The sequence below is a fragment of the Gopherus evgoodei genome, chromosome 20 (genome assembly GCF_007399415.2).
Source record: "Gopherus evgoodei ecotype Sinaloan lineage chromosome 20, rGopEvg1_v1.p, whole genome shotgun sequence".
NCBI classification, from domain to species: Eukaryota; Metazoa; Chordata; order Testudines; family Testudinidae; genus Gopherus; species Gopherus evgoodei.
This window is the reverse complement of record NC_044341.1, coordinates 16,546,550-16,565,225: the sequence shown is the minus strand read 5'-3', so window position 1 is coordinate 16,565,225 and position 18,676 is coordinate 16,546,550. Positions and strand designations below refer to the sequence as shown.

General features: G+C 46.9%; 1 long non-coding RNA gene across 1 annotated transcript in view; it reads right to left on the bottom strand.

Annotated features, from left to right (window-relative positions):
- Window positions 1–4,595: 4,595 nt before the first annotated feature.
- The window catches only part of LOC115637603, a 32,140-nt gene continuing 18,059 nt past the window's right edge, over window positions 4,596–18,676 (bottom strand). Inside the window, exons 4-6 of the long non-coding RNA XR_003997304.1 lie at window positions 12,333–12,463; window positions 5,700–5,750; window positions 4,596–5,466 (exon numbers count right to left, since the gene is read on the bottom strand). This is a non-coding gene — a long non-coding RNA (uncharacterized LOC115637603). The remainder of the gene's footprint in view (window positions 5,467–5,699; window positions 5,751–12,332; window positions 12,464–18,676) is intronic.

The following is an 18,676-nucleotide window of genomic DNA, read 5'->3' as shown; positions in this document are numbered from 1 at the left end:
TGCTGACTATGTGAAACTCCCTTGCACATTGCTGTGGCCTTCTTTTCATTCTACAATAACCTCGCCTTTTAGCATGAAGCAAACATCTCCAGCACCTTGTCTCCACCAGATCACAGAACTTAGGGCAGCCTTGCTTTCTTTTAATGAACATTCTCACTGAAATGTTTTGAACATCAACGGTTCCTGTCTTTCCAGGATCTAGGCAGACTTACTCCTGCCTCAGCATAGGGGGATGGACTAGATAACCTCTATAGGTCCTTTTCAGGCCTACATTTCTATGATTCGATTATTCTCCCCTATCAGGTGAAGACTGGAATATTGGCCTGGATAACAATAGGATTATTAGATCAGGGCTGGAAATTTTCCAATGGAATCTTTTTCCTTCAGAAAATGGCATTCCATCAAAATCAAAACTTCCATGAGAAATTTTATGTAGGAAAAAATGTTGAAACAAAATGTTTCCATAAAGATGAAATCTTATCAGACTGGAAATTTCACTTTCTGTTTTGAAATTTATTTTCTATAATATTTTATAAATTATAATATGAAATTTAAATGTAACTCCCACTTGCTGTTTTCCAGCTCCTGGAGTACCAGCTGGCAAGGTCCCTCTAGGGAACCTTACCAACAGGACTACAGCTACGATGACTACCATAACCTTCTGACAACATTTCCCAGCATGCTTGGAGTCAGGGATGAGGGCAGAAGGAACTAAAAACCCCTTCTGAGGCAAATTGGGAGGTTTCAGCATGGGGTGATCTGGAGAAGCAGTCCACTGGACTAATGACGAGCAAGTAGGGTGACCATCCCGGCATTCCCAAAATACTAGACATTCCAATACTTCTGGGAATGGTATGGGTCTACCCCTCTCCGTGTGACCTTGCATGCATGGTGCTTGCGAGGTCACATTGGTGGGGGTAGAGTGACAAGCTCTTAAAAATGGTGCCCCCTGTCCAATACCAGACAAAACCATGTCTGGTATTGTCTCAGTACAGTATGGGGGGCAAAACACCCCAAAAGAGGACCAGCCAGTTTAAAACTGGACTAATCACCTGCCTACAAGCAAGGGCTGCAGCACCCCTGTGAGGGGACAGCCTAAATCTACACTAAGGAGAGAGAGAGATTAATTTCAGTTTGGGTTTGAAAGCTGGGAAAGAGACAGTTCAGGGAGTCCCAGCAAAACTTCTCCTTCCACCAAATGGAGTTCATCTGCTGCTGGGAAATCCAGCTGCATAGATCAGGCAGCTCAAGCCCTGTAGCAAACCAGCATCCAGCAGAGAGAGCTCCACAGCACCGCTGACTACCAAGAGCCAACCAAGATCTCCCCAGGATGTTCACAAATTGGAGAGGGTTCAGAGAAGAGCCATGAGAATGATTCAAGGATTAGAAAACCTGCCTGACAGAGATAGGCTGAAGAAATTCAATCTATGTAGCTTTACAAAGACAAGGTTTACTTGATTCCAGTCTATAAGCACCTACATGGGAAGCAAATGTTCGATAATTCAATCTAACAGAAAAAGGTGTTAAAAGATCCCTGGGCTGGAAGTTGAAGCTAGACAAATTCAGACTAAAAATAAGGGGTACATTTTTAACTGTGAGAGTAATTCACCATTGGAACAATTTAACAAGGGTCATAGTGGATTTGTCATCACTGACACTTTTAAAATCAAGATCCAATGTTTTTCTGAAAGCTTTGCTCTAGGAATTATTGTGGGGCAGCTCTCTGGCCTGTGTTGTATAGGAGGTCAGACCAGTGGTCCCTTCTGGCCTTGGGATCTATATATCTAGGATTCTAGACCAGGGAGCCCACAGGATTGGTAGGAGTCAGACGAGAAGCCTGTGCCACGCAGGGGTGGAGAACAAAGTAAGGGCACCTTTTTGTTTAACGTTCCCTCTCAGGATACTCAAGCTCAGCCTACCATCTGCCTGACAAGGTGCCAAGGAGGGAGCTGGGGGTAAACTGAGAGTGTTGGGACGGGGCCAATTGCTTTATTTATTAATGTTTAGTACTTACTACCTAACCTTCCCCATTTTCTTCCCTCAATCCTTCCTGTTCCCAATAAAGGCCTCCTTGTTATGCTGGTATTTGGGGAGTGTCACTCCTACCCTGGGGCTTTGTCATAACATTTCTTCCCAGATCTGGACCTTAGCGTCCAAAATATAGGTGTTAGCATGAAAACCTCCAAGCTTAGTTACCAGCTTGGACCTGGTATCGCTGCCACCAGCTAGGATTTATACAGTGCCTAGCTCACTGTGGTCTCCCCAAAACCTTCCCTGGGGGACCCCAAGACTCAGATGCCTTGAGTCTTACAACAAAGGGAAATAACCGCCTCCCCTTGTTTCCTTGTTACTTCCTCCCAGGCTCCCCTCCCTGGACGACCCTAGGAGATTCCCTGCTTCCAGTCCTGGAAACACAAGTACTGAGAAAGCTAATCTCTCTTCCCCCTCACCCAGAGGGTATGCAAAGTCAGGCTTAGTAAATCTAACACAAAGAGATTTTCCCCCTGACTTCTTCCTCCCACCAATTCCCTGGTGAGCTGCAGACTCAATTCCCTGGAGTCCCCACTAAAGAAAAACTCCAACAGGTCTTAAAAAGAAAGCTTTATATAAAAAAGAAAGAAAAATACATTAAAAATAGTCTCTGTATAAGGTGACAATATACAGGGTCAATTGCTTAAGAAAAAAAGTGAATAAACAGCCTTATTCCAAAAGAATACAATTTAACACATTCCAGCAATTACACACATGTAAATACAAAAGAAAACAATATAAACCTATTGTCTTACTATCCTTGTACTTACAACTTGGAAACAGATGATTAGAAAGCCAGGAGATAGAAAAATCACTCTCAGAGCCGAGAGGGCACAGACACAAGACAAAGAACAAAGAACTCACACCCCAAACTTCCCTCCACCCAGATTTGAAAAAGTCTTGTTTCCTGATTGGTCCTCTGGTCAGGTGTTTCAGGTTACTGGTGTTACCCCTTTACTGGTAAAAGAACATTAACCCTTAGCTATCTGTTTATGACAGGCTTGAGTTGATGTACTTTATTTTCCCTCCTGTACTGGGCTTTACAGTTCTTGCCAACCAGTTGTATTGACTTTCACTGGGGACAGTGACAGGCACATGGCACAATGAGAAATCACCAGTGGTGGAGGCCCCAGGCCCCAGAAAAGAACCCCGGACCCAACCCATGCGAGGAGTGAATGTGTCTCTCCTAACACTGGTGATAGCAAGCACCACAGAGACAAAAGGGAGGAGGCCTGAGCCACACCATGGGGCAGGTTAAAATCAGAATGAAATGTTGCTATTGATTCAAAACAATGTGGAATTTTTTTTTTTGGTTTTGTTTCAATTCAGAAGAAAACCAGAATTTGAAATGCTGGAATTTCCCATGGAACAGAAAATCCAAGGTTTTCACCAGTTCTAAGTGTTACAATGAAAGGAATGGATCCAGTTCCATGCTCCTTGCTTATGGCAAATTGGCACAGACCAATCCAGTAGAGTTTGAGGTTTAACAAGTTTCACAAACTTCTTTCAAAGTCTGGTGCACCATTTCCTTCCCTGAACAAAACGTGTTGTTTTCAAGGGAGAATCAATTCGAAACCACTTTTTCCACCAAGGGAAGTCTGTGCTATGCAAACAATAAAGACATCCAGGAAAGAGAACTTTTCAGGCTGTTGTTTTTATATCTCAGCAGGAGTACAAATAAACCTAGACTGGTGATCAGTTGCCTTACAGATGGAAGTAGATTGTGGATTGTACTGGAAATTGATGTGCCACACAGAGACTATTAAGCCACATTCCGCTTTCTGTTCACTGGTGTAAATCCATCTGCCTACTTTAGGTATTTCTACGGGAACTATCGTGGTATCTAAGCATAAACCTATCTCAGCTTCAATGTGGTCACTCTGGATTTACAGCCCAATGACTGAAAGCCAATTTGGTCCAATCTATTGAAGAAAGCATATGGCATTCAAAGTTCTAATGCAAATAGGAGCCAGAGTCCTTTCTGCATCTTCTGAAATCGGTGTGGATCCCTCCACACCCAGTTTCAATTCAGACCATGCACTGGTTGATGGGCACTTCAGAGCTAAACTAGCCAGATCAAGCCAGCCTGACTGGTTAATTAGGTAGTTAAAACGGACAAGTCACCTGGTTCTTGAACCTAGCAGGGCAGAAATGGTCATGCAGTCTGCTGTGGCTAGACTGACATAAAGAATCCATCTCTCTATCTATTATTATGTCCACAGCATACACACAGAGAAGTTAGATCAGTGTTTCTCAAACTGGGGTCGCCGCTTGTGTAGGGAAAGCCCCTGGTGGGCCAAGCTGGTTTGTTTACCTGCCTTATCTGCAGGTCCGGACGATCGCACCTCCCACTGGTCATGGTTCGCTGCTCCGGGCCAATGGGAGCTGCTGGAAGTGGCACGGGCCAAGGGACTTACTGGCCTCTGCTTCTAGCAGCTCTCATTGGCCTGCAGCAGCGAACTGCGGCCAGTGGGAGGTGCAATCAGCTGGACCTGCGGACAAGGCAGGTAAACAAACCAGCCTGGCCCGCCAGGGGCTTTCCCTAGACAAGCGGCGACCCCAGTTTGAGAAACACTGAGTTAGATAAAGACTTTATTCTTGCTAGAACATTGCAATGTAACATGACTTTATTCCTTAGAATTCACAATGATCATACACAAGAACCCCCCCAAAAAGAGAGACACAGCTGACTGCTCCCCGTAGCCTGCAAGCAAGACCAGGAAACCCCTGAAATTTAAAGTGATAGCTTGTGATTTTTCTACACGGTTTTCAATCCAGCAAATCTACAAACTGAGCTGTACTAGCACAAATACGTGTGAAAAGTATATTTGAAGCACAATTCTTCACTCAAAGCAAATTGCAAATTGTGCAAATTGTGCATGTGATTGTAACGTTAGTTATATAAATCATCCAATCATGGAAGAGAAGCTAAACCATGTGACTTATTTAACTAAGCAATGCAGCAAGGATGTTCAGAGTCTAACACTGAATATTCACAGCAAACTGTGAGCTCTTGGTACAGGGAAACATTCACAAAGAAATCCATGGATAATTTCAAGTAACAAGATGTGAGACATTTGGAACATGTGAGTCAGCATTTTCCAAACAGAAAATGAGGCAAAGTTTGACTAAGTATCAGCTCCCAATTATGCACTTGGATTTAGCCATAATGAAGATTGCCAGAATTTCTTCGTGCAGGTATGCAGAGTGTGTGTAATGTTACAAACTGGCACGTATTAGCACAAGAAATCCAGGGGAAATTAGTCCCGATAAGAGAAGCCAGAGTGACCCTCCAGGAGACTGCTGTCCTCTAATCATGGAACAAGCAACAACGTTGTAGGGTTCCCCACACTGTGCCATTTAATGGGAATGGATCATCTTTATGGGAGAGCACCATCTCCTCAGCATTGTCAGTCCTTAGCTCTGGGCCTGAAACTGTCAACACAAAGAGTAATTAATGCCAATTGCCTTAGTGGTGGAGGGTTATTCTATGGGCATCTGTCCAGTGATAAATCACCGTGTGACCCCTTCACACAGGCCACAACAATGGACCAAGTTGTCCACAGCAGGAGGTTTTGGTTGCTCCTGGCCTGGGCTGGATTGGAAGCAGCAGCCTGGCGATGAAAAGCTCCATATCCCATTATTAAACTTTGGAGCCACTGACTTACTGTGTCACTTTGGGGAAGTCACCTCTTCTCCTTTTGCCGCTGTGTTCTCATCTGAACAATGGAGATAAAGATACCTTCTTCAGAGGGGAGTTGTGAGTCACTAATATTTGTACAGCACCTGACACACTGGGGCCCTCACCCATGACTAAGGCTCCTATGTGCTATGGTACACATCATCATCACCATCATCTTAAAGCTATTTAATATGATTCATATATGAGTTTACAAAAACGGTCCAACGCAATGAGTCAGGGCACACGGACAGCAGCCAACCAGAAACGAGTAGGTACAACTAACTCTAGCTAGGTTCAGAGTTGGGGTAGAATCCCAAAGGACCAATCTTCTAAAGCTCCGTAAAGTCAGGCTTTGTCTGGCCATTGGGGGGAGCTAATTCCAGAGCTGAGCACCCTAGAGCCAGATATGAGCTGACCTCTTTCCTGTGCCGATTCCTACTAAGGAGCCACACTGCCACCAACCCATTTCAGGAAGGAAATACGGTTCCTGACATGGCAACATACCCACAGCCAGATTTTCCAGTCCTCAGCACCTATAACTGGAACAAAATTCTCAGATGAGATTAGTTCCCACTGAGCTAAATTGGAGCCCAGGGAAATTTTCAACGGTACAAACAGAAGCGAGGCACCTAGACCCAGAGCCTCAAATGTATTTAGGTGCCTAACACCCCTCAGGCTGCCAAATACCTTTGTGAATCTGGGTCCTATTGACGTCTCATGGGTGTTAGGCTCCTACCTGCTATTTGAGGCCTAGATTTCCAAGGGCCCAGCAAACTGCAACTTCTGGTGTGTGGTTCAGGGCCAGATTTTTAAATGAGCCCAGCCCCACAATGTGAGATCACTTGAAAATCTAACCATACATCCTGAGGAACAGTATCAAGATTGTGGGCCCAGATCTACTCAGTGCCAGGCAGCGAGGCACTGGGCTACCATCCTATTCAGCCAACAGTACAGAGAATTGCTTGGATGTATCCAAGATCTCTTGTTTCCATCTTTTTGCCCTCTGCTATGCACTGCACTTTGCTGTGCCTGTGGGAACATTCTATACTATCCTCAGCCAATGCCCATGGAGCTCAGTGACTTGCCATGAGAAAAGGCTACTTAAATCCACTCCTGAGGGCAGCAGGGAAGCTGTCAGTCTGCAGTTCTGCGACCCAAGGAGCCATCAGGCCTTGTAGATGCAGAATGGTGAGCTCTCCATGGTACACACAGTGCACAGGGGAGGTTTCTGCGGTGGGTCTGGAGAGCAGCAGCACCAATGCTCCTAGTGTCTTTTGCACTGAGGCAGGTGGGCCCCAGTTTAATTGCACCTGCCCTAGTTTACTATGTGCCTTATGGAGTTCCCCAAATCTCAGTCTCTGGGCTAAAACAAAATGTCTGTGTTTTTTCTTTTCAATGTATAAATGCCAAAGCTCCCTGATCAACCCACTGGAGTGTTACAGGGTGTGGCGCTTCCTTTGGGACAGTGGAGGGCTGTAGAGGATGTTTGTTTATTATTAACATGTTTAAAATGGCAGTGCCCAAGTGCCAGCCAAGAATGGTGACCGCGTAGTTCTAGGTACTGAACGAACACAGAGTAGCAGATGGTCCCGGCCATTTCTGTAGCTAGTTTGATGATAATCTCCCCAACTACATGCATACGCTCATCTACACACATGCTTGCACACACATTCCCACTCACACTCATGCACATCCTTGCACACACTTCTACACACTCATGCAACACACCTACTTTCACACACATACACTTAGTATCAGATGACAAATGCTAAATAAAGGTTTAAAACTCAATCCCATGCCAGGATTACTTTGCAAACCCTTTGATTGTGCAAGAGTTAGGGGGACGGAGCTTTCCTTTGGGGGCTCCTTTCCGAACTGAGGTTTGATGGCAGGGATACTGTGTGTATAAAAGATACTTTCCACAGTCTAATGTCATTAGCCTATTTGGAGGGAGCAGCTAAAACAGGGTTAGAAGGTTTTATTCACAAATCCCTGGAAACATCCTGACATTTCTCCAGATCACTGTTCCTGTTGTAACAAGCTGACTTTTCAGGGGTTCTGCAAGTCTGCCTCATGCACAGATGTGCTCAGGATATCACTAGGACTTCAGCTTCATGGGGCATGCAAATGTACCTCGGGCATCGCCAGAGGTCCACCTCTCACTGACATGAGCATCCTCGGGGCGCCAATGGAAATGCCTTTCTCACCAGTCTGTGATCCTGCTCTGGGCACTGCTGGAAGCTCAGTTCTCATAGGTGTTATCTGGGTCTGGGTATTGCTGGGAGATCAGCTCTCATCAACAGGACCAAGGCACTGCTAGGAATTCATTGTCATGGGGATGTCCTGGGTACCACTGGCAGTGCAGCTGCTGTTCTGCCAGGTTGTGGAGCAGCATATAAAGATCTCACTTGTCTGCCATTTTAATTCCTATCTGCCTGTGGGTCTGAACAAGATTCTCTGTGCTGCGGAGCGTCTTGCAGCTCTGTGCTCACTGGGTTGCTACTTGCTGTCAGGGCAATTTGTTTCAAGACAAACCTAGGCACATGAGGAACTGCAGCTCCTTGGGGTTTTGTTACGAACAGCTGTTTCTTATTGCGCCGTGTGTCTATATTCTGCATATACAGATCCTCATGGGCTTAGGATGCTTTGCCTTTTTATGCTTCTGCGAGTCTCTTTAGGGTCTTTATGCATTTCTTAATTACCTGGCTTGGCCTACCAGCACACCAGGCATTGGCAAAGTGATGTAGAGGGAAAGCATAGAACCATTTCCTGCATTCACATAAAATTAACCTCCCATAGCATGCTGCAGGGAGCAGCATGCCAGTCTGAGGTGTTCTACCTTCTGAGTCAGTACAAAGCCAGGGCCCCATTACAGTGCTCTGGGGTGCGGTGCTCTGGGGTGCGGTGCTGCAGGGAGTGGCACTGGTGACTCAGTAGGGGATGCTGCCTACAGTGAGTCAGGGCAGAAGCCCTGCATGGTGTTAACCGGCATTGTGCTTTGGAAGGAGCATAGCGCTGAGGTCCTGGTTGCTTGTGCTCATTAAGGTCTCAGGCACCAAGAGGCATGCAGTGAAATCTGGGACCCATGGTCCCATGGCTCAGGGCAGGTTGGTCTGGGGATTGATGGAAGGGGCTGGATGAAGAGTGCTGGAAAGGGAAGTGCTGGACAGTCACTCAGATAGGCCCACTCATGGGGAAGGAGCAGGCACACATGTGGAGGGACTCGGAGGCCCAGTGGAACGGAAGGCCCAGGGGAGGGCAGTCAAGGCTTAGCAGAGTGGGTGGGTGGGAGACAGGGGTAGGGAGAGTCATGGGAACGGAGGGAGAGCCCTTCCCTGGTGCTGACAATAATGGCTGCTCTGGCTCTACGTGATGGCTGGTCAGTTTATTCCCCAGCCTGGCTGAGAGCAGCTCAGCTCCCCTCTGTGCACTAACCTCCCCCAGCTGGCCCTCAGGAACCCCTCCCCACCTCCCTCCGCCCAGAGCTCTGTGATTGCACTAGGGCATGTGGGCTGCCTGCTGGAGCCAAACAAGCCAGGGAGCAGAGCTCAGCATCTCTCCAGCCAGGGCTGCCTCAGTCCCAGGCTGCCGCGTCCTGCCAGGCTCCCCACACAGGGCTGTGCACACACTGGCTGAAGCTCTTTTTAACCTGCCATCAGCAGCCTTATGGGCCAAGTGCTGAGTGCTGTTGGGGTGGTGTGCCTGGCTTTCCGGGAGCCTGCCTGCCCCCGAGGCCGAACGCTGCTGCTCCTTCCCTTGGAGAGGATCCAGATTCCATAGCATTACAATTTAATTCAATTACTCCAGCAGCTGAACGAGAAGCATTAAGGTGAGAGAGAGAGAGGAGACGAGGGGTCAGCCCATTCCCTCTTGGGAGGGTCCACTGGCCGCTGGAAGAGTGGGTGCCCTGAACCAGACTGGGCACAGTGGCCCAAGGTGGGGGTGACTGAAAGCTGTACTGCCTCGAAAGGGAGCTCCAGGAAGGGCTGTGCCCCAGCAGACACTCCCACACAGCTCGCCCCACAGCACATGGGGAGTGTGTGCTGTCCCACTGCTTTGGATGGTACAAGCTGCTCCCCTCTGCCATCGCCCCTTCTCCTCCTATGCCCTCCCAGCCTTTTGGGGGATCTGGGGGATCTATAGAAGGGAGCAATCACTGTCGCTTCTCCTGACTTCCTCCCAGCCAGACATCTCGGCTGGTGCCAGATTCCAGCTGGCCCTAATGGCAAGAGAGACAGCACAGTGGAGACCAATGACTGGGGCGCTCACCCGTCGCTCAGAGAAACGCCCTCTCCCCCCCCGGTCTCCTTTTTTAGAGTTTTCGTTGACATCTGGTCACGGGTCCAGGGGGTGGGCGACTTCTTGTGCTTGTTCCGTCATTTCTACCTGGGCACATTTGGAACACACAGGGCCAGATTTTCCCACCCTGGCCTCTGTGTTTGCGGTTTGTGGGTGCAATTTAGATAATTCCACTGCCTCCATGCCTGGCCACTCCTGCAAACCTCCAAGGGCCCGAAATCACGGGCCACAGTTATCTGGGAGCACAGAATGGAGAGATCTGGCTTGTGGTGTCGGGGAGACTCTTCCTGTCATTGACAAATGTTCTTTCCTTCCAGAGCTAGGAGCCAGGGCTCAGAAATCTGTCTCAGGAAGCTGACTTTTTTCTCCCTCCCCTGCATTCACTTCACAGAGATTTCCAGCAAGCGAGAGAGAGGCCTGCTCACAGGAGAACCCATCAGCTAAAATGTGAGAATCCCTTTAGTCCCAGATCTACCCAAGCTCATAGCACTCTCGGCGGAGAGGACTTCGTGAGGTGCTGAGCACCCAGGACTGAGGTCAGACCAGATGATCACAAGGGTCTCTTTGTGACAGTGTGAACTGTCGCAGGTGGGGAGGAAAACAACCAAGCTGCCAACTCCAATTAGCCATGCCTCTGCAAGGCAGCTGGGAATGGGAGAGGCCTGGGGCTTATATAAGCCAGACCCAGCGCAGGAGATTGGGAGGCTGAAGGGGTGCCCAGGGGAACGCCGCTCCAGAAAGGGGCAGGAGAGGCAGGGGAAAACTGGGCCCAGACTGGTGCCTGCCTCCCAAGGACTTGCCTGAGAGGCCAGAGAACTTGTGGGGAAATGGGGGGAGATGATGATAAACTAAAAGCTGGTACGCCCCTTTGTAGAATTGCTACATTCTCTGGCATCTTTTTTTCTCCCCGCCCCTCTCCCCAATCCTTTTTATAGTGCTCAGGTCAACCTGGCCCATCAGGCAGTGGCTTGGTGATACCTGGAGCTGTGTGATTGTCTGGTGCACTCCTGGGGATGGTGAGAAATCACCATTCATACCCTTGGTATCAATGTAGAAATCGGAGTCATTTTTAGTGATCATGGAGGGCAGGGCCTGCAGTGGTATCTCCTCAGCCCCCTCCCTGGAAGCCGATCCCACAGCCTAACTGTTCTCAACGTTCAGAGCTTTTCAGCAGGACTCCCCTAAACGCCTCCTTCCTCAGCTGCAGGCTACGATGGCTCCTCATGCCTCCATCATCTGAGATGGCAAAGATCCAAGAGCTCTTCCTTCAGCTACCGCGTTGCCTTGAGGGCTTCTGTAGACTCTGGGACTGAGTCTTCCCTTTTCTACAGCACATGCATTCAGCTCCTGCCAAAGCACTGCCATGGCGGTGGGGACCAGCCTTTCTGCAGCTCAGCTTCGCTGTGGATAAATCTCTCTCTCACACTATCAAGTATCAGAGGGTAGCCGTGTTAGTCTGGATCTGTAAAAGCAGCAAAGAATCCTGTGGCACCTTATAGACTAACAGACGTTTTGGAGCATGAGCTTTCGTGGGTGAATACCCACTTCCTCAGATGACATGCATCTGAGGAAGTGGGTATTCACCCACGAAAGCTCATGCTCCAAAACGTCTGTTAGTCTATAAGGTGCCACAGGATTCTTTGCTGCTCTCTCACACTAATGTATTTGGCAGCCAGTGCTAGAGTTCTAGAGGGCCAGCCCTGCGGCTTCTTACTTGGGATTTATTCAGTCCTTAAATTGGGTAAACCTGTCATTGTAATCAATGAGTAAAGGCCGAGGAAATGCTCAACATGAGGACCATAGCAAATAGCTGCCATCGGTGGTGGCATCTCCTCACTCATCTGGTTTGGGCGCATGGTAGAGTTCTGGCTGGGTGCAGAGCCGAGCATCCTGCCCCTGCTCACTGGTGCAAGGCAGGGGGGGAGGTCCCTGGCTCTGCTTCCTCCCTGGCCCTCCCTGCCTGATGGGCCATTAGCCAGTGACACCCCTCCCCATACTCAATCCACAGCATGAACTAGAGACTACCAGGGAGCAAAGCATAGTCCCTTCTGCCTGAGACTGGCTCTCTACCTGGGGCTATAAGACTCACATCCTTGTGGATCAGGCACAGAGGGGGACCTGTAACACACTGAGTGGGCTCCATGCTGTTCAGTGATCACTGAGTATTTAAGCAAGGGCTCTGCTTTATTCTGTGGCTATCCATAATAAAAGCTTCACAGTCCCCTGCCAGATTCTCTGTCTGAGAAGCTCAGTCCTGAAAAGCAGTCCCCAATACCACAGGCTGTCCTAGGTTAAAGAGGGATCACAAGAAAAAACCCACCTGATTCTCTGGCAAGGTGACCAGGAACACAGTTTTCTCTTCCCCATGAAAAGATGATGACCAGGGTATTCTGGGTCTTTCACTTCTGAATCATGTGTGACTGCTGGTGCTTTGACCAACAGCGAAATACTCTTAACGGAAAAAGAACAGGCGTACTTGTGGCATCTTAGAGACCAACACATTTATTTGAGAATAAGCTTTCGTGGGCTACAGCCCACTTCTTCGGGCGCATAGAATGGAACATATAGTAAGGATATATATACATACAGAACATGAAAAGGTGGAAGTAGCCACATCAGTTCTAAAAGGCTAATGAATTAAGATGAGTTATAATCATCAGGAGGGGAAAAAATGTTTGTAGTGATAATCAAGATGGGCCATTGCAGACAGTTGACAAGAGGTGTGAGGATACTTAACATGGGGAAATAGCTTCAATGTGTGTAATGACTCAGCCATTCCCAGTCTCTGTTCAAACCTAAGTTAATGGTATCTAGTATGCATATTAGTTCAAGTTCAGCAGTTTCTTGGTGGAGTCTGTTTTTGAAGCTTTTCTGTTGCAAAATCACCACCTTTAAGTCTGTTACTGAGTGACCAGAGAGGCTGAAATGGTCTTCTACTGGTTTTTGAATGTTATGATTCCTAATGTCAGGTTTGTGTCCATTTATTTTTTTCATAGAATATCAGAGTTGGAAGGGACCTCAGGAGGTCATCTAGTCCAACCCCCTGCTCAAAGCAGGACCAATCCCCAGACAGATTTTTGTCCCAGATCCCTAAGTGGCCCCCTCAAGGATTAAACTCACAACCCTGGGTTTAGTAGGCCAATGCTCAAACCACTGAGCTATCTCTCCCCCCATGCATAAAAATTGTCCGGTTTGGCCAATGTACATGGCAGAGGGGCATATTGGACCCGTTCCAAACCCTTAATCATTTTAGTTGCCCTTCTCTGAACCTTTTCTAATTCCAGTATTTTTTTTTTTCAGATGAGGAGACCACATCTGTACACGGTATTCAAGATGTAGGCGTATCATGGATTTATATAAGGGCAATAAGATATTCCCCGTCATATTCTATATTCCCTTTTTAATGATTCCTAACATCCTGTTTGCTTTTTTGACCGCCGCTGCACACTGCGTGGATGTATTCAGAGAACTATCCATGATAACTCCAAGATCTTTTTCCTGATTAGTTGTAGCTAAATTGGCCCCCATTGTATTGTATGTATAGTTGGGGTTATTTTTTCCAATGTGCATTACTTTACCTTTATCCACATTAAATTTTATTTGCCATTTTGTTGCCCAATCACTTAGTTTTGTGAGATCTTTTTGAAGTTCTTCACAGTCTGCTTTGGTCTTAACTATCCTGAGCAGTTTAGTATCATCTGCAAACTTTGCCACTTCACTTTTTACCCCTTTCTTCTGATCATTTATGAATACGTTGAATAGGATTGGTCCTAGGACTGACCCTTGGGGAACACCACTAGTTACCCCTCTCCATTCTGAAAATTTACCATTTATTCCTATCCTTTGTTCCCTTTCTTTTAACCAGTTCTCAATCCATGAAAGGACCTTCCCTATTATCCCATGACAACTTAATTTATATAAGAGCCTTTGGTGAGGGACCTTGTCAAAGGCTTTCTGGAAATCTAAGTACACTATGTCCACTGGATCCCCCTTGTCCACATGTTTGTTGACCTCTTCAAAGAACTCTAACAGATTAGTAAGACACGATTTCCCTTTACATAAACCATGTTGACTATTGCTCAACAGTTTATGTTCTTCTATGTGTCTGACAATTTTATTCTTTACGATTGTTTCAACTAATTTGCCCGATACTGATGTTAGACTTACCAGTCTGTAATTGCCGGGATCACTTCTAGAGCCCTTTTTAAATATTGGCGTTACATTAGCTATCTTCCAGTCATTGATACAGAAGCCGATTTAAAGGATAGGTTGCAAACAGTTAGTAGTTTCAGAATTTCACATTTGAGTTCTTTCAGAACTCTTGGGTGAATGTCATTTGGTCCCAGTGACTTGTTACTGTTAAGTTTATCAATTATTTCCAAAACCTCCTCTAGTGACACCTCAATCTGTGGCAATTCCTCAGATTTGTCACCTATAAAAGCCGGCTCAGGTTTGGGAATCTCCATAACATCCTCAACCACGAAGACTGAACCAAAGAATTCATTTAGTTTCTCCACAATGACTTTGTCATCTTTAAGTGCTCCTTTTGTATCTCAATCGTCCAGGGGCCCCACTGGTTGTTTAGCAGGCTTCCTGCTTCTGATGTACTTCAAAACATTTTGTTATTACCTTTTGAGGTTTTGGCTAGCTGTTCTTCAAACTCCTTTTTGGCTTTTCTTATTACTTTTTACACTTAATTTGGTAGTGTTTATGCTCCTTTCTATGCACCTCACTAGGATTTGACTTCCACTTTTTAAAAGATGCCTTTATATCTCCCACTGCTTCTTTTACATGGTTGTTAAGCCACGGTGGCTCGTTTTTAGTTCTTTTACTGTGTTTTTTAATTTGGGGTATACATTGAAGTTGGACCTCTATTAAGGTGTCTTTGAAAAGTGTCCATGCAGCTTGCAGTGATTTCCCTCTAGTCACTGTACCTTTTAATTTCTGTTTAACTAACCCCCTCATTTTTGCATAGTTCCCCTTTCTGAAATTAAATGCCACAGTGTTGGGCTGTTGAGGTGTTCTTCTCACCACAGGAATGTTAAATGTTTTTATATTATGGTCACTATTTCCAAGTGGTCCTGTTATAGTTATCGCTTGGACCAGATCCTGCGCTCCACTCAGGACTAAATCGAGAATGACTCTTCCCTTGTGGGTTCCCATACCAACTGCTCCAAGAAGCAGTCATTTAAAGTATCAAGAAATTTTGTCTCTGCATTTCTTCCTGAGGTGACATGTTCCCAGTTAATATGGGGATAATTGAAATCCCATTGAGTTCTTTATTTTGATAGCCTCTCTAATCTCCCTTAGCATTTCATCGTCACTATCACTGTCCTGGTCAGGTGGTCTATAATAGATCCCTAATGTTATATTCTTATTAGAGCATGAAATTACTATCCACAGAGATTCTATGGAACATGTGGTTTCACTTAAGATTTTTACTTCATTTGATTCTACATTTTCTTTCACATATAGTGCCACTCCCTCCCCCAACTCTCCCACACGACCTGTTCTGTTTCTCCATCTTTTTTATGGCAGCCATTCAAGTATTTGAAGACCACTATCATGTCCCCCCTTAATTTCCTCTTTTCCAAGCTAAAGATACCCAGTTCCTTCAGCCTTCGCTCACATGGCTTGATTCCATCCCTTTGATCATCTTTGCCACTCACCTCTGGATCCTTTCTAGTTTCTCTACATGGGTTCAAAATCAGAATGTCACATGGGACGGTGACGAAAGCCTTACTGAAGTCTAGGTATATTATGTCCACCACATTCCCCCTATCCTCCAAATCAGTTACCCTGGCAAAGAAGGAAAACAAGCTGGTTTGGCATGATTTGTTCATGGAAAATCTATGCACGTCACACCGATCAGCTCTGGGGAGCGTGATCACATTCCTGCTGATGAAACTGGTCGAAATGAGGGAAGGCAGTAAAAGCCACAAACAGCGCAATAATCCTCGGGGGGAGGGGGAGGCAGAAAGAGAAAGGGCCTTGATACCATGCAAATATTGTAAAAGGCCATAAAAGCAAAACAAAGCCATAAAGAGGGATTTCAGAGGAATCTGAAAGGTGGGGACCAAACTGCCAACAACCAGAATGCCAGAGCAAGGCCAAGCTAGATGAGAATGGCTTCGATAGATAGGGGAGAGTGACATTAATGGAGATAAAATAGAGTGAAAGAGTTTGATGGGGGTGTGGAATGGAGCGAGAGACAGATGCAAGGAGAGAGAGAAAAGGAAGAGAGACCAGCAACCCTGTGTGGTGGGACTCCTGAAGCTGCAGGAACTACAGTGGCTGGAACCAAGCAGGGGAAGAGCAGGGGGTGGGGGTGGAGAGGCGGTGGGGGGCGATGGAGGCAGCAATTCCTTAGGGAACAGCAGAGGAAAGGGAGATGGCTGAGGCTTTGGCTTGTCACTCACTACAGATGGCTGTAGTAGAGAGTGGGCGAAGGCACAGCAGGATGGGGCCACACTGCAGACTTAGAGCCTGAACCTCGCATTTGTGTACAATGCTCCCATTCTGATCCAGGAGCATTTTCCATTCACCCTGCCCTGTTGTAAATGACACAAGGCAGCGGCAAAACAGCTTTCAGAAGCAAATCCTTCAAGCCATGGAGAGCATTTGAAATGCATGTGTCATGCAGACGATGCCATATAGAGCATGTGAGAACTGGCAAAGCTGAGCCGGGGCAGAAGGGGCTCTGGCAATGCAGCTTCTCAAAAGAGCATGTGCCACATCTGGGTGGCAGTGCCGGGAGTGGTTGCTGCACTCTCTCTTGCTTAAGCAGCAGAGTCCTGTGGCACCTTATAGACTAAGAGACGTATTGGAGCATGAGCTTTCGTGGGTGAATACCCACTTTGTCTCTCTTGCTTGTTATAACACATGCCAGGTGCCCAGTTCCATGGTGATGGTGCATGCGACCAATCGAATAACACTTAACAGGACAGGTGGATAATGCATGTCATGGGACGTTCCAAACTGGAGGGAAGAGCATGCTAGAGAACATGCTGTAGAAGGGACAACTGTCCTCTGGCCTCAGAGGAATGGACCAACAATAATTTAAAAGGCCTTTGCCATCCCTAACTTCTAGCATGAAAGGTCAGATGGTGCTGGAGAGACAAGGAGAAACCCTGGGGCAGTGATGACAACAGATCTTGGGCTACATCACAAAGAGATGGACGAGACCATCCTGAGCTCCTGCTGCTGCATGTATCTGGCATTCAGAGTTCCTTCCCCTGCCCACGTGCTCTGGGGGCTAGTGTACACGAGAAGCGCTACATCAGCACAGCTATATCGGTGCAACTGCACCATCATAGCTCATCACAGAATCATAGAATATCAGGGTATGAAGAGACCTCAGGAGGTCATCTAGTCCAACCCCCTGCTCAAAATCCCCTGCATCTGGTGAAGACGCTCTGTGTCAACAGGAGAGAGCTCTCCCATCGGCATCATAAAACCACCTCCGTGAGAGGCACTCACTGTGTCTGCAAGAGAGACACAGCACTGTCCACACTGGCACTCAGGTCAGTGTAACTGATGCCATTCAAGGGAGTGGCTTATTTATACCTCTGAGTGACATAACCTTATTTTACCCCTCTGTGAGCAATAGAGCTGCAAACAGGCCCTCCCTCCAGATCTCTGCTAATTATTAAACATACTTCTGTTAAACTTAACTAGATGGCATTTGTCAATGAGTTGCAGGAAAAGAGTAGTGGGTGAGACTGGCACCTGCACAAATGACTACATGAAAGCACGGTTCTAGTGTCTGTTTGCCTTCAGGTGTTTCTGTCTGACCTGGATTTCTGCCTAGTTTTCAGAATAGTCAATATGCCCTGCTAGTTTAGGGATCAGAGCCAGCTCGAGCTTTTTTGCCGCCCCATACGCGGCAAAGACTAAAAAAAAAAAGCACTGGGATCAGCCGCACTTCAGCAGCTGCTCTACTACACTGCTTCATTCTTTGACGGGAATTCAGCGGTGAGTCCTTCCTTCCGAGAGGGACTGAGAGACCTGCCACCGAATTGCTGCCGAAGACCCGGACATGCCGCCCCTTTCCATTGGCCGCCCCAAGCACCTGCTTCCTGTGCTGGTGCCTGGAGCCGGCCCTGTCAGGGATATGATCCTTTTCACTAGGAAAATAGCTCTCTGAGATACTGCTAGATCCATGTGTCTATCTCTGCCCAATCCATGTGGTGAGAGGTTCAGATTTGTCCATTACCCAGGAGGTGAGTTTGCCCCTAATGCCAATTGTCAGTGCCTTCCAACCCCTGCAACTTGCAGTGTCTTTATAATGAGTCACCAGGAAACGGTCTTCTAATGAGCTCCACTGCAGTCTAGGTCAGGGACTGATCACATACGCTGTGCAGGAAACTTGGGGCCATTCAGGAGTCTGGTGTAGCCATGTGGTCATCTGGCATTTACTAATGCTAGCATGTAAATAACTCTTAATTAGGCTTGAGGATGAGCTGAATGAGGATGAGTTACTGCCTTTGTGGCTGCTCTTGTTTGATCAGAGAACAGGGGTCAGCAGCCTTTCAGAAGTGATGTGCCAAGTCTTCATTTATTCACTCCTAAATTAAGGATCACGCGTGCCAATAATACATTTGAACGTTTTTAGACGGTCTCTTTCTATAAGTCTTTAAAATATAACTAAACAATTGTTGTATG